The sequence below is a fragment of the Dermacentor silvarum genome, chromosome 5 (assembly GCF_013339745.2).
Source record: "Dermacentor silvarum isolate Dsil-2018 chromosome 5, BIME_Dsil_1.4, whole genome shotgun sequence".
NCBI classification, from domain to species: Eukaryota; Metazoa; Arthropoda; class Arachnida; order Ixodida; family Ixodidae; genus Dermacentor; species Dermacentor silvarum.
Window position 1 is genome coordinate 21,634,054 of NC_051158.1, and position 15,916 is coordinate 21,649,969.

A 15,916-nucleotide genomic window follows, 5' to 3' on the forward strand; every position below is an offset into this window, starting at 1 on the left:
TCGGGTTTCTCCATGTGGAATTGGTCGATTGACGTCAGCGATGACGACGACGACCACCACTACCACCACACAATAACAAAAACTATGAACAATTTCTCTCTTCCTTGCCGCCACTTCTCGTCCCCTCCGCAGAATGTTCCTCATATTTCCAACTAGTAAGCTGGGGTTAGCGTTTACTACATCAAAGATTTTGTCCTTTGGTGCCTGTCAATTAGGCACAAGCCATGGGTCGATGATTAGTGCTCTACACAAGTTCACTGAAGCGTCAGGAACGTTTTGCTGCTGGGCTACCAACCGTGGGACACTTTATTTTTATTTTTCCCCCTAAATTTATGTATACCTAGGCCCTCTCACAATTGCTATTAGCATTTAGTCGTCTAATGCTTCGTTTGGAATGTTTGCCTTTACCCCCTTTTGGTATTTTGTTAGGTGCACTTTTCAACCAACCCAGTGTGGCATTCCACCTGTGGGTACGAGCCACGGCGACGCCGACGCCGACAACAACAACAACAACAACAACAACAACAACAACAACAACAACAACAACAACAACAACAACAACAACAACAACAACAACAACAACAACAACAACAACAACAACAACGACGACGACGACGACGACGACGACAACAACAACAACAACAACAACGACGACGACGACGACGACGCCCGTTTTTTGCGAAGCAAACATGGGCCAGGTTAATGTACCGACTATTTATACAGCGAAGCTGTTAGCCTCTCGGTGGTCGGCATTTTGAGTGTCCTGTCCGTGAACAAAAATTATCATCACCAGCAATAGCTCATACCTCCCTTAGCAAGCGAAAATGCAATGATTGATCCCCCTCGTATTGACGAGGCTACAAGCGCTCGGCAAAGTGAAGGGAACAGTGCATACATTCATTAGAATCACGCATGCAACGTACGTAACAGCGTACGTTTCAAAAAAAGAACAAGCTCGAAACAAGCATCTATCATCATCAGCAATCGCTCATACCCCCGTAAACAAGCAAAAAATGCAATGGCTCACACTCGTATGGCAGAGACTACAAGCGCTCAGCAAAGTAAAGCGAACAGTGCATACATTCATTGAAATCTTCTGTCTCCCCTTACCCCTTCCCCAGTGTAGGGTAGCAAACTGGATATCTACCTTCCGGTTAACCTCCCTGCCTTTCGCATCTCATTTATCTCTCTCTGTATGTATGTGATCCGACCCCAATAAACCAACCACGCGGTACGATCTTGTTTGGATTTAGTCGTCGCCACGAATGTAGCCAATATTGTCGCCGAGCTCATGACGGTCTACCCCAGCGACCACAAAATGATTATCGCACTACCAATAATCTAAAGTAATAAAATATTCCTTACACCCATCAGCAGATGCGGTGGTTTTCGCACCAGCTTCGCTGGACAACCTCCTTCGCAGGGCCAGGATTGCGAGTATTCTTTGTATTATTTGTATGTAGAAACGTGGGAAAGATTCTTTTGCAGTGTCATTCATTTTCGCGCTTCGTCGATGGTCATAGAGTAGCTCCAACCGCGAAATCAACGCAATCAACCGCACGTGAACGGTGAATGATATTACTGGCATTGAATCAAGCAACACGAACGGATACATTATACCGGCTCTGTTCACCGCCAAACGTAAAGACCACATGGTCCTCCGATCAATTTAAATTACGCTGCTGCGGGAATTGAGTAGTTTGTTGTGCTTACGCATGCCATTTGAGCAGAGTGGTCAGCCATGCGCAGATTCATCTTGTTACGCTCACTAGGTCGCACATGGTAGCGTCTACATTACAGCGAGGCCGCTCAAGCGTGGCTGGAATCTGCAGAAGGTCAGAGAGACACATTTACAAAAAAAAAAAAAGAAAATGGCACAGAAGTTGGGCCAATGTTGACTCTTCGAGCCTGCTACTCTGTGCTGGGATAGATGGAAAGTGATAGGAATAGCGTTATAAGGGGTTACGATGTGGATAGAAGGCGTGATATATAGACTTGCAAATGGGATCTTGGCAGAGCAGTTTAGGAATCACTCACATTATTGCACAGCGCGGAGCTTGACTTGCGGCTGTAAAAGTTGATCTAAAGCCTAATGATGTTTAGTTGGCTTCAGTTTAGCCGTGGTGAAGTCACTCGTAGGGAGTCGAATAAACGGATAGAAAAAAAAAAAGAGCGTTGCGTCATCAAATGGTAACGTGAACGTTCATCAGATTAGGCCCGCACTTCGTGGACCGGTACACGTCGGTACAGTTCCATGTTCATGCAGGACTAGCGGGACATTTACAGGACGGCCTCACTGTGTGAAATTTGTAGGAAGCAAAGCAAAGCAAAGCAAAGCAAAGCAATGAAAAGCAAAACTAAGCAGGAAACAAGCGACAGTAGGGACGTGCATATCAATAAGCTTCCGTGCTGCACTGGTTAAAACGATTACTGAGGCGCAGATCATTTAACGGGGATTTTGTCCATCACCTGAATTAAAGCCCTGTAGTGCAATAACGCTATCACTTGGTATAGCTCCGATGTACTGGCGAATTGCATCATCAGCACTGATTTCTACCCTGGTCATTCCTACACCTTCATGTTGAAAACAGACTATGACTATTTCTACAGACTATTTCTACACCTTCGTGTTGAAAACAGACTATGAAATGTAAACAGCGTCCCCCCCCCCCCCCCCCCCAAAAAAAAACCGAAGAGGGTCTTCGTTGCGCGCGCTGCTCCAACGCTCAAGCACAGCATGGGGCATGTTGCTAACAGTAAAAGCGCGTCACCCCAGTTCACACCAAAGCTGTCAGCCTCTGGTTGGTCGGAATTTCTCGTGGCTCGTTCACCCAAAAATTGGCAGCAGCTGGACAAGAGGTTTGAGTTTGAGTGTTTTCTCGTACGTTCGAATTACAGTCCGATGCTATCATGTACGTAGGTTGTGTGTAAGTCGTACTTTACGAAATTTGTGACACAGTTTACTTTGAGAAATTCAATTAGTTCACTAACGCACTTGCGCCAGGCGGAGGGCCTACAAGGACGAGGATGCATGCTGCACTTGCACACACATGCGTGCGCGCGGGATAAACGTGTGGACACAATGTAAATGTCCTTGCTGCGTGGGTGCTCCGTCCGTTGCATCTGTCGCACAACGTGTGCTGCGACCGTAATCGACATTATGGCTAACGCTGTCCAACAACAGTACCGCCACGGCAGCTCGAAAAGCAGTTTGCGTTTGAGTTTCCGCGTAACCGGATTATGTTTTCTCGTACGTTAGAACCGCAATCCGATGCTATCACGTCTGGAGGTTGTGCGTAAGTCGCACTTTACGAAATTTCTGACACATTTTTTCGTGTCGCTAGGTTTAGTAACGCGCCGGAGTCACTGCGATATGTCAAAATCTTGAGGAATAGTAAAATCCAAATAACTGGAACAGGTATAATGTGAAGCTACTCGACGTTGTTTTGGGAGCAGCAGCAGCAGCAGCAGCAGCTGTTGGGTTCAATAGCCTCTGATGAATTCAGAGACAAGCGGTCAGGTTTGGGCATAACACATTTTCGATGCTTGATTCCCGACGGAAACTCATGGAATGCCACAGCGTTTCATTGTTGGACACACGCAGAAAGAAATACGACTGGAAATTGTTTGCCAGATTCTGAGAATCAGTTAGCCCTTGAACCCTCTCGCAAGTCCACTTGAAATGACTACGCTCTACACCGTGATCACAGTGCCTTGATTCCTTACTTTGGATGAACAAGCAGTTTCAAGAAATACATATAAGCATGCAGAAACACATTAGGAAGGAGGATGAGGACCCTTTCACTTGCTCAACGATGTTGAACATACTTGGCCAAAGAGGTTCTTGTGAGAGACAATTAAATACTATTTTTTCTGCTAATTGCTGGCTCGGAAGTTTTATACCAGCATGTTATTTCAGTGACGAACCACTCAGAAAATTTATTCTTTTCGTTTTCTCTTTTTCACATGCTTGTTGGAATTTATGGCTTCCCTGCATTGCTCGCGAATCTGCAGTATGGGCCTCCCATATGTCTATGAACTGCATCCTTGGCGATCGCTTCTGCTCAGGTTCTCGGCAGGCCCTCTTAGAAATCGAAATATCAAAGGAAACGAAGCACTTCATTCGACTTGCCAAGCGCGATATTTTGTCAAGCCAGGCTGGTTGGTATCTTAGCCAAACACCACGAAAAATAAATAAATAAATTCAAAAGAACGTGCCGCCAACCCTTCTTTTTCACCATCCTTTTTTGTTCCGTTTGCTGTTACACCTTGACGACGGTTTCAGTGATACTGGAGGGTGAGGCATCAACCCTTAGCTTGCATCCGGCATCCTTACGGCGAGCGACAGCAATACGCGTACTTACGGGGCCTCCCTACTGTCTCAGATTACGTCTGAAAGGAGGCTCCCACGAGTTAGATAACGAGTCGGGCGTCCCCTTGATAAACACGCCTGCCCTCACATGCCCTTGCATTGGATTCTCCATATCTCAGCGGAGGAAGTGACGACAAAGTTTCAAAATTACCCAACAAATCGTCATCGAGTGCTTCTCGACTCTCGAGAGGGCGCTTAACACATTCGTCAGGCCGAGCGCCGGCATGGATTTTCGTCGCGTGCGGTGATCTCGTGTGGGGAGGTAAACAAAAGCAAGTGACCATGCGTGGTTTGATCCGCGACCTCTCTAGCATCGTTGTCACACACAAGGGAAGCGTAAATGGCGGGCAGTCACACCGAGAGGTAGCACGAGGAGGACTTCGTAGGAATGCTGGGAATATGCCGCTTAGGAGGATAGTGGTCCTGGCAGCGACCGCCGTCATCTTGGCCAAGCAAGCTACGTAAGTACAACCGAAGGGATCGCGTCGTGGAAGCTCTCTCTTCTGGGGTGTTCCCGTTGTTTTCGCAAAATTCTGCTTGGTGCTCAAGTTTTAAGTCTTTTGTAGTGCTTGCGTCACAGTGACCTTTTCCTGTGTCAGTGTTCGCTATATATGGCGGCCCCACTCTATATGCCTACCAACTCGGCCAGTATTTCGTGAGAAATTCAAACGTCTGACGAAAATGCGGGAAGCCTAGGTTAAGCTTTACAACTAACCTAACCGAATTCTTGTGCCAGTGTTTTCTTTCGTGCTCTAACTACGAATGCATACGAAGTCATCCAGTGTTCTTTCTTGCGAAGTTTGAATGTTTGGCGACAGGGTGGTTAAGTTAGGTCAAGCTTCAGCCTTTACTAACCTAATCTCTGTGTGTTTTCTTTTGTGGGGCAGAAACTTGGAGGTTAACAAAGAAACTCGAGAGCAAGTTAAGGACCGCACAAAGAGCGATGGAACGAAAAATTTTCGGCCTAACGTTAAGAGACAGGAAGAGAGCGGTGTGGATCAGAGAATAAACAGGGATAGCCGATATTCTAGTTGACATTGAGCGGAAAAAATGAAGCTGGGCAGGCCGTGTAATGCGTAGGATGGATAACCGGTGGACCATTAGAGTTACAGAATGGATACCAAGAGAAGGGAAGCGAAGTCGAGGACGGCAGAAAGCTAGGTGGGGTGATGACGTTAGGAAATTTGCAGGCGCAAGTTGGAATCAGCTAGCGCAAGACAGGGGTAATTGGAGATCACAGCGAGAGTATTTTTCAATTATTGGCTACGTCTTTGTGTTTCTTAATGAGGTCACACACACGTTCGGCTGCGACGGAGAGAATGACTCACAGACCGTCGACGCTTGCGTTCGATGTCTCGAGTTTGCTCGGCGGTGTGGTTAGCAGCATTCGCCCAACATTGGCGCGAAGACATGCATAGCGCCACGAGCGGCCAGTCGCGTGGCAATTTTGTGTGTATTCGCGGGCTTCTGTGTGTTTGTGTTGTCGCGAAACGCCGTGACTGTATCAGCTTTTCCTGCCTTCAGCTGTTATAAGCTTGGAAAAACACTTTTATGTAGCACTTATTGAGCAACAGAAAGCTGTGTAGGGGGTTTTTCATGTTGCTGTACAATGTTCTCATTGGCAGTTTTCATCTAATTATAATATTGAGAAGTCGATTAATTAATGAAGACTAATTATGCAATTAGGCAGAATAAAAAAATAATCTGAGTATCGCGAAGTGACGGCAAACAAAATTACCTTGGTTCTGTCCAGCTACGTGTCATTTACATATTTTAATGCGGTAAATTAACGTTTAATGCGGCAAATTAGGATCATACACTTTTTTTTCCGCAACTAAAGCCCCCCGGAGGACCCTGACGAAAACGAGACCTCTTGTAGAAACATTGGCTTCAGACACGTGGATCATTGACAACCGTGGATCAATAATAACAACTATGCCATGTTCGAGAAGTATCGAAGGACGAAATACAACCAGCTATACGTTGGGCCAACAAACTTCTCCGCGTGGTTTGGTCGGAGGGGTTCGAGAAGAATATAATGCTCACAGGAAATCCTGAAATTGCGGGAATATCCCTTGGAGCCAGGACGGAGCGCCGGGCTTTACTATAGCCTCCTCTAATCTGGAGGGCCGGCAAGTTCCTCTTTGGGGCGTCGTGTTGCAACGATAGCGCGAGACAGCTTTACGCTGTCAGCGGTAAGGATGCCGGTCGGCCAGCGGGCATGCCGGGCATATACCCCAATTATGGCGGGTTGTCGCAAAACGCCGTCACTGTATCAGCTTTTCGCTGCCTTCAGCTGTTATAAGCTTATTAAATCTTGTTCGCCGCGCCCTTACCGTCGATATCTTCCGTGTGCGCCCCTTTGGTCCTAAATTAGAGGGTGATTTCGAATGATCACCCAAGAAAGAAGTGCGGTTCTTTTACGACGAAGACACTTTGCACGCACTGGATTGACCCTGCTCTTATATTGGCAAACGCCCCAAGGGGCGTTGGGTCAAGTTCTAAATGACGCTGCTAATAAGGTTTACTAGATCTAGCCCTGCACTCACCAGGGCTAGATCTAGTATACATAAATACTCAAGACAGTGACCGGATTGATAGCCGTCGCTGTAGCACAATTGGTAGTGTGCTGTGTGATAACTTGCCACTCCCACCGGCGGCAAGTTATCTTCTCGTCCCCTTTCATTTCTTTTTTCTTCATTATTTTCTATACACTTACATTTCAGCCACAGCTAATTCCCCCTATGATTTCTTTGGCTTTCATTGTCTGTTGGCTTTAAGGCTATTAGGACATACGTGCGCACTGATGCTAGCAATAAACCTTGTCTCGCACAACCATAAAGCTCACAACTGATTACTTTATGAAATAATTAGCTTATGCGATAAATTAAGCACGGCAGGGCAGCGGTACGATAGCGACGCGAGCGGTGCGATTTAGCACTCGCACTTTTTCATGTAGTATACGTAAACACGAACACTATTGGAATGGATATGCTAAATGTGACCTTGAATTCCTTGGAAGGCACTCGCGTCATGAGTGACAATGTCACCAAAAACGCCTTTGTCTGAGACGTCCGATCGACACCAGTCCTGCGTGACTGTACGTCTAGGTGGGGGAATGCTCTTTATTTTTTATTGGCCAGTGTTTATTGGCACTCTTAAGAAAGGTGGCGGATCTTTCTCTCCAGTTTTAACCCATAACAGTAAAGGCTAGTATGGTTTATTCACACATTAGTATCTGGCACATGGCAATGTCATAATACGAGAGAAAAGAAAAGAAAAGCTAGATTGAAAAATAAACACTCATTAATGCACAAGCATATATAATTTTACAAACTCTGGTCTAGAATTTTAAAGAAATTCTCAAAAACAAAAACCCTGAAATTGCTTTTGAGTTCTACATTAGCAGGTGCACATTTCCGGATAAGAGCTCCGCTATATTCTTTTCCGGTCATGCGTTTTGCGCTGGTCAAGTCGTTCGTGGTCAAGTTTCTTCCGATACTCTCCAAAGTAAGCATACACCTGGCAACCATGCTTCCATAGAAGCCCATAAGATCAAAACGTCGCGGTTCAGCGGCGGTTCACGTGGTTTAGCGCCATCTGTATGACGAGGGAAGACTTTCGGTGGAACAAAAATAAAGTGACGTCATATTCGTTCAAAAAAGAAGTGGCGTCATTTTAGTCGTCAAAGGTGCGAAATTTAGTTTGGTGGCCCGCCATTAGGGCGGCATTTTTCAATGTCCCGCGCAGTTCGACGCGATGGCAATGACGAGCTTTTACCGCGCAAAGTGATGCAACGAAACGCCAGCGGTTCCTGTGTCGCAATCGCACCCAGGCACGGAGCATTGCTTCTTTGCGGGCCGAAAAAAGAAAAAAGAAAAAAAGCTTGCGGCGTCGAGTGCTGATCGCATCGTCGGAAGCCAAGCCCGTCGTCCAACGCAGCCACACGAAGACGGCTAAAGTAAACAAATATCCGGTGATCGCAACTTACTACTTTTGACTTGGACACGCCACCCACGATGAAGCACACCTCGCGAGCACAACGCCACCAAAACTCGGGTAAAAACGTTGTCGAGCCAAACCGCACAACATATGAAGGGGGTGTATAGTAACATGTGAATATATATAGACGAAAGCGCCTTTCTGCATTCTACAAGGGCTGCACTGCATTGCAACTGATAGCGGCGTGCCGCGTGAAGACGCCCCTTTTTTTTAGCGGGTGCGATTGGTGCACATTTCCACATAAGAGCTCCGCTATATTCTTTTCCGGTCATGCGTTTTGCGCTGGTCAAGTCGTTCGTGGTCAAGTTTCTTCCGATACTCTCCAAAGTAAGCATACACCTGGCAACCATGCTTCCATAGAAGCCCATAAGATCAAAACGTCGCGGTTCAGCGGCGATTCACGTGGTTTAGCGCCATCTGTATGACGAGGGAAGACTTTCGGTGGAACATATGACCTTGAATTCCTTGGAAGGCACTCGCGTCATCAGTGACAATGTCGCCAAAAACGCCTTTGTCTGAGACGTCCGACACCAGTCCAGCGTGACTGTACGTCTAGGTGGGGGAATGCTCTTTATTGTGCACCAATCGCACCCGCTAAAAAAAAGGGGCGTCTTCACGCGGCACGCCGCTATCAGTTGCAATGCAGTGCAGCCCTTGTAGAATGCAGAAAGGCGCTTTCGTCTATATATATTCACATGTTACTATACACCCCCTTCATTAGCCTTCATTCTTGATTGTAAAGTAAAAAAATTTAAATATGAAATTGATTAGACATTTTATTTTTTAATTAAGTTCAGGGCATGTCTTGTTTTTAATTACAAAGAAACTTCATCTGGTCGCGCTTCAATCCCGCTGCTCTCATAACCGCCCAAGGAGGTTAAATTTTCTTTAAGCGCCCTTGTAACCGCCATTACTGGTGTCGGTGACAGCTGGTTCTGGACCGCTCTTTGCCTGAAGCTTCTCAACCCGTCTTGTACTATTTCTTTCGAGTGTCCAACCGAGAGGTTCAAGTCAGTCACTGCACAAAGTATACGCTGGTCTTTTCTAAGCAAAGCTTTCTTGGTCAACAATTCCGTACTTCCCTGACTGTGACTGATGGGTGTTACTGCTGTCTTTCCGAATAGCCCATACTTAAAAAAAAAAAGCTCTAGCGTAGCTTGCAGTGGAGGCGCAATGCTAAAGAGACAGCGGAGCTGATGGGCACCTAGCTAGTCCTGGCTTTTGGGCTAGGCTAAGCACTGCCAAGTCATCCCCAGCATTTCCAGAATTTATTGATTATTGATCGATTATCGATTAGCTACTGATTGGCTATGGATTGGCTATCGATGACTGACTAAGCTTAAGTAGTCCCAACCATGCTTAGCTAGGCTTAGCCAGGCTCAGCTTCGCTAGTTCACAGGGGTATGTGCCATTGCGCTCGGACCCTTTCTGCGCTATATACCGCCAGGATCGGCCCACAGTTTTCTGTCTACGACAGACAGATTACACTTGGCATAACCAGCTCCGCTAAAGAAAAAAAAATGAATTACGTGCCTGCTGATGGTGGGACCGAACCTCAGTCCCCCAAGACAGCAGCCCGCCCTTACAAAAATTTTTGTTGAGAATGCATTGAAATATCATTGGTCAATGTTGAGTATCGTATTGAGCATTCATTGGGAGTTTGTTGGGATATCATTGAGCAAAGTGTTGAGGGCTCTTGAATATTGGCCACTGAAATTTTATTGAAACACAATTGGGCAAGTCAATGTTGAATAGTTGTTGAGTTAGTATTGAAAGCACATTGTGCTTAGACATATCATTGTGTAATTTCTGTTGAATTTCTGTTGGGTTTTCATTGATGCAGTCTTGAAATCCTGTTGTGATTGTTCTGTTGACCATTTGTTGAGTGATTATTGACACAGCATTGAAAAGTACATTGTGCGTCTGTTGAGATGGCATTGATATTTCAAAAATTGCCACTGAAATATCATTGATATTTTGTTGGGCTTGTGGCATTTTAGTGCACTTAATTTTGAAATTGCTTTGCTATTTGCACTTGCATGCCCTGGTGCCTCTTCACATAACTTTCCCTAATCCGAACAGAAGCAAATGAGCGACTGACATATTTCATGTACCCTAATATGTAATATAGCGTGCACATGACACATTATTACCGTATATAAGGCACAACTGTATGAAACCTGAAGACATACGCTAGTGCCTACAGTGCTATTAAGTGTAAGGGAGCAGAACTATAGCACACATGCTCAAAAAATGTAGCAAAAGTGTACACATGCCTAGTTAAACTTGCACAATTTTTTCTGGAAGATATACAACACCACCTGCACTTACAGCATAAAAAAGCTTCCTGTGCCTGTACAGCACAGCACAAAGCAGGGTCATGAGAACTGAAAAGTAGAACTTAGTGGGTATAAAACTACGATGATGATGGATGAAATTGATAAATTTTACAAAGTTATCACTCTTATTAGCTACCTAAGGGACTCCTTGAACTTGACCTAAAAAGATGTACAGCAATGTTAAAAACAAACAGAAGATGGAAACCTATAAGCCTTCTTGCAGGAATAAACAATGCAAATAGCCTTATGTGTCACAATTTTACGAGCACTTTGGCAATTTGCTGTATGTACAGACTTGACAAACAGCAGCTCAAACAGAGATGCGAACACTGAATTAAGATAAGAATACACACAAATGCTCACTCAACTTGAAGTTTATTACAGCAGAAAGAATTATATTTCACAATTACAGCAGAAAAAAAAATGTTTTGTAAAAACAACAGTCAAGTGACTCAAAGGCAAACCTTAAGCATACCCTTGTAACTAACTTTGAACACATGAACTCTTGGCTTGCATGCATAAATACAAAAATGAAGACCACTGGATACCTTACAGTAAAATGCTTCACACACCCAGTAAACACTCACAGAAGGGTTTACGGCTGCCTGTGAGTAGGCAAAATAACAAGTAAACTGGAAACAAATGACTTCATGTATATATATATACAAAACACCTGAATCGTGTTTTTCAGAGGTAAACTTCTAAAACATTTGTGCTGTAAAAGCAGCTTACCTCCCTGGCATAAGTCAAGAACTGCACAGTATTTCAAGACAGTAGAGGCTTGGGCTAGTCGGTGCATACTTGAGAGGGAAACAACGCAAAAAAAAACACAAGACAAGAAGGGACAAGAAGCGCTGGTGTGTGTCTCCCTTCTTGTCGAGTTTTTTCGCGCTGTTTCCCTCTCGAGTGTGAACAGTATTTAATTTCTTGTGTTACTTTTGGGTGCGTAAGAGTTTCCTGGTCGCATTTTCTAATTTAGTGAGCTCATCAGTGAATTTTTTTCTGGACTTGAACAAAGCTAATGAAATCATTTCTTTGGGCCTTTTTCACCCTACACAGCAACTAACTGGTACCTCGGTCAATAAAAAGCTAATGCAAGGCTAATAGTTTCAATGATATAATGAAGTGACATAAAATACACAGACAACTGGAGTGACACACAGTAACGCAATTCCCAACAGTGAAATAAATGGTCACCTGCATCATCAAAGAGCCTAGAACGACTCATTATAAAGCATGAGAAAAGGTTTCAATAACTGTACAGCCAGATTGGAGAGCTAGTAAAAAACGCAAATAAATGCACATACAAAACACCATTTACCACACTTGCGCACATAAATATATATAATTCCACCAGCATTTCGCTGCATAAAATATATAAAAGTTGTGACAAAGCAGTAACAAAGACGGAAGGAGCTGCACTACCCATGTTGAAAAAAAATATCGAAAGTGACATACATGCATATTTAATCTGACAGAAAACGTCTTTCCAAGCTATATAATACAAAAACTGTACAACAACGTTAAGAACAAACGAGATGACAAGCTATACCATTCTTGCAGAAATGAATAGTGCAAATAACTTCATGTATCTCAATTTTACGGATCCTTTGGTAATTTGGTGTGTGTACATAATTTACAAACAGCTCAAACAAAGATGAGAACGGTGAAATAAGGTAGGAACACACAATAATGCTGACTCCACTAGAAGTTTGTTCGTGACGACAAAGATATTAAGCACACTGGCCAACTTGACAAAGAAATAGCCATGCATGCGTGGCAGACAGCCCGGTGCAACAAAAAAAAAGGAACGAAGGACGTGTTTTGTAGTATAAATATGCAGGTAAAAAAAACAGTGAAAGATGTCCTATAAGTGATACCACCAAACAAGGAGAGCTCTTTTAAAAATCCCAACTCTTTCCCATTAAGAGCAACAGATAGCTTATGCATTTGTCTTCTTTGCAATCAATAAATAAGGCTTCCATAATTTCTCTTGTGTTATGGTCTTTGTGATGAAACAATTGTTCGTTCTACCCCTTACAGCAGAAAACACAATTTTGTTTAATCACAAAGGCCACGGATACATGGTTTCTTATCTTTGTCAAGTTCCAATGTGTTTACAACCTGTCTTCAAGAATAAACTTCTAGTTGAGTCGGCGCTTGTATGTGTTCCTACTTATTTCATTATCCTCGTCTGTGCTGCTGTTTCAAGTACGCATGTACCACTTGGTTAGGCTGATAAACATTCTCACAAGAAAAAGGAACTACCTCCACTCACAAGGTAGCCAATTCTTTACAACTAAAAGGCAGAACACATCGAAAGTAAGCCTTCACAGCGTCCATGAAAGTAAGTCTTCACAGCGTCACAGCGTACACCACAGGGCAGAATAAAAAATAGTTAAAAATCCCACTTGACGCAGAGTGGCAACAGAGATGCGAGCTTCCTGGTGAATCAGCCGCAGATCAATGGATGTCTCTTGCGAGAAACGACGCCAAGCTGTTCTTGACGAACGACACGTTAGCACCTGGGCATTTGGTGCATGTGTAACCTGTAGAGAAGGGAATGTAGACAGAATTAGATAATGCAAATTAAAAATCTGTCACACAATATACATAACCACGCACTAAATATTAGTACGCACTACACGGGCAATTAAAAATTTGCGTCTCTTTCAAGAGGGCCGTCGCGAAAATGATGAAATGGATCGTTACAGTAAATGTTACCAAAGATACGCACAGCGATGTTTGTTTCACACCGGTGAAATATATTCCCGGCTCTCTCACAACACGAAAGACCATGCTATAGTACACAGCCGATACCAAGCAGCAGTCCGAATCTTCGGGAGCAGCAGGGCAGACCTAAAAATTCGCCGAGAGCAATGCGCGCGCGAGCGAGCTACTGAGAACCGGCACCGCTTCTTTGAAGCTTAGTATCCGCTGCTGCGTGGCTAAGAACATTCCGCGCGATTTGTGTGCCGCGCGTTGCGTACGCGTCCTGTGCGCATTGCACGCTTGCGTCTGTGCAGTGAGCTATCTTCATGAACGTGTCATTCCTCGCCGCGCTAACGGTGCTCGAGTGCGGCGCTTAGCTTGAGGCGCCGATGAGCCGTCTGGCGTTCCTTTCGTTTCTGCAAGCAACGCACATTCGAGTCGGCCCAGCTCAAAGAGGTAACAGAGAACGGCGGCACGCTTGAGTTATCGCCTATTAAAAGCGTGCAGTACGCCTTAAACGGCAACACGTCACGTTTGATAAATATGCTTACTGCGGTTGGGGTGGCGATGTGTGATAAGGCATGCCCGTCGGCGGCTTTGCCGACGTCGCCACCACGCCTCTGTTCATTTACGATGTGTATCCGTGTAATCATCGCGCCGATGCAGGAGTTATCGGTAGGCTGTTCTCCGCACATACCGAAAAGGCGAAATATATTTTGCAGCACACCGCGACATTAGCCACAACGCAAATAGAGGCGCAGTTAACGACTACGCGAGAAAATGTGCACACTAGCCTTAAGGTATACGATGAGCCACTACGGATTAAGAATATTTTTTTTAATATCGCAGTGTCGCTCCAAAGGCGAAGCATCGATTGCGATAGCAAATTAGTAGATAATATTACGAACATTTCAATCGAAGCAGCGGCGGCAGCAAGCGCTAGCTTCGCGCGCTTTCGCTCCAGGGCATGCGGTTTGCCTGCAGAAAGTGAACGGTGTGCTTAACATCTGACGATCGTCCAAGTGAAAAAAAAAAAAAAAAAAACGCGGCTATGTGCTCAAGAAAACGAAATCACTTACCTGTGTGCAGAAGTCAGGCTGCGGCTTTGTTCGCCTTCCTTCCATCATGAATTCTGCCGCGCAACTCATCAAAACTGCCAGGCTCGAACATCACCCGAAGACCAGTAGCGGCGTCAGCAAACGTCTTCAACGGATAAACATCCCACTTATCATCATAGAGCGATTTCACTAAAACTTGCGTCATAATGTCCAAAAACAAAAGAAAAATGCTTCCAACAAAGCGCGCGCGGCACGAACCACCGCACAAGTTCAGGCGAGTGACGGAGTCGAAAAGCGGTCACAGCCTCAGTATCGTATTAAGTTAATAAAATCGTTCCTACTAAAAATAAGCACTAAAATCCATAAATAATGATTGGTAATTTTTGTTCATAGAAAACATAATAAATTTTGAAGGAAAACTTAATTTGTAGCGTAAAAAATAAATAATACGATTAACAAAATTGCGACTACGAAACTAACGGCACACTGGATACCGTCGCAAAAGACTGCTCACAATAAAGTCACGCACGCACGCAGGCACACACCAAAACACTCATGCTCAAACACTGGTTTGGCGTTTATTGCGTCACCTATGAGTGAAAGTTATTACTAATATCTTTATTTTTATGAACAACAACTTGTTTAAGTAGTTTGCAGCATTTTTGCAGATGACGCGGTAAAAAGTAGGGTATAACGTGGGCGCGTAACTGTTGTTAGATTTCTTTCATTTCTCTTTGGCCTTCGTTTGTTTCACTGAACATAGGAGAGCTGCAGGCTTGGGAGGCTTCCTTGGCAAGAATTTTATCGCATGCTTCTGCAAGGCGAGTGTCGGGAGCAGCCGCTGAGACAGCGATTAGCTGCGTAATGTTGCGGCTGTTGCTGAATCCGAAACTCTTTCAACGCGCTGTGCTCTCAAATCGCGTTCGTTGTTTGATATCTAGTACCACGGCCGTTGGATAAAAAAAATGTATTATGCTTTCGAGACACAGGGTGTGGCACAGGAAATTCTAAGACCTCTGAAGTGTATGTTTACAGCCTGTGCGCGCTTGCATCCTACGGCTGCACAGCGCGTCCGATGCTCAAAGGTAGCGTCGTCGCTTGTCGGCGCCTGCCTTATCGCCACCATCCGCGCTGCCGCCGTGTCTACTTTTGGGGAACTCCCCATGCACGCAGTCACCGTGTTTGCAAGTGAATTTCACATTCTTTTGCTCCCTAAAACGTGCGCATTTTGGATCGCACCTATGGCTATGCCATATGTTGTATGTTAAAACGACGATGGCATTTGTACGCCGGCGAGCAAGTCACTCGTGGGCGATCATGAAGATGGTTCAACGTCGCAGTTTTTACGTAGCGTAAACGGCTACGAAAGCGGGCTGGTCCCGGACATAGTACAGTCTAACATGGCGCCTCAAAGCGCGAGCTGTCGCAAGAAA